The sequence below is a fragment of the Mastomys coucha genome, unplaced genomic scaffold, assembly GCF_008632895.1.
Source record: "Mastomys coucha isolate ucsf_1 unplaced genomic scaffold, UCSF_Mcou_1 pScaffold8, whole genome shotgun sequence".
In the NCBI taxonomy this organism is placed as follows: Eukaryota; Metazoa; Chordata; class Mammalia; order Rodentia; family Muridae; genus Mastomys; species Mastomys coucha.
Window position 1 is genome coordinate 3,951,363 of NW_022196914.1, and position 314 is coordinate 3,951,676.

The following is a 314-nucleotide window of genomic DNA, read 5'->3' on the forward strand; positions in this document are numbered from 1 at the left end:
AAAAAAAAAACAAGCTGGAGGTTTGAAAAATTCTATCCCATCTGGTCTGAAATTCATGAAAAGAAAAAGCAAATATGTTTACTAGTACATCTGAAGGCAACCAGTACATCTGAACACATTGGTCAATGGGTGTTCAGTCCATGAGTGCATGTATATATATACTCTTGTGGCCTCCCCAGGGCCTTCTAGGGCAGCCATATGAGAATTTCCCTCTCTTTTATTTGTCAGCCAACATCTTAGCCACTGGCTACAAAATAAATATGAAGAGACAACATCATAGAATAATTGGAGAGCTATGAGAGTTGCTAGGCAAA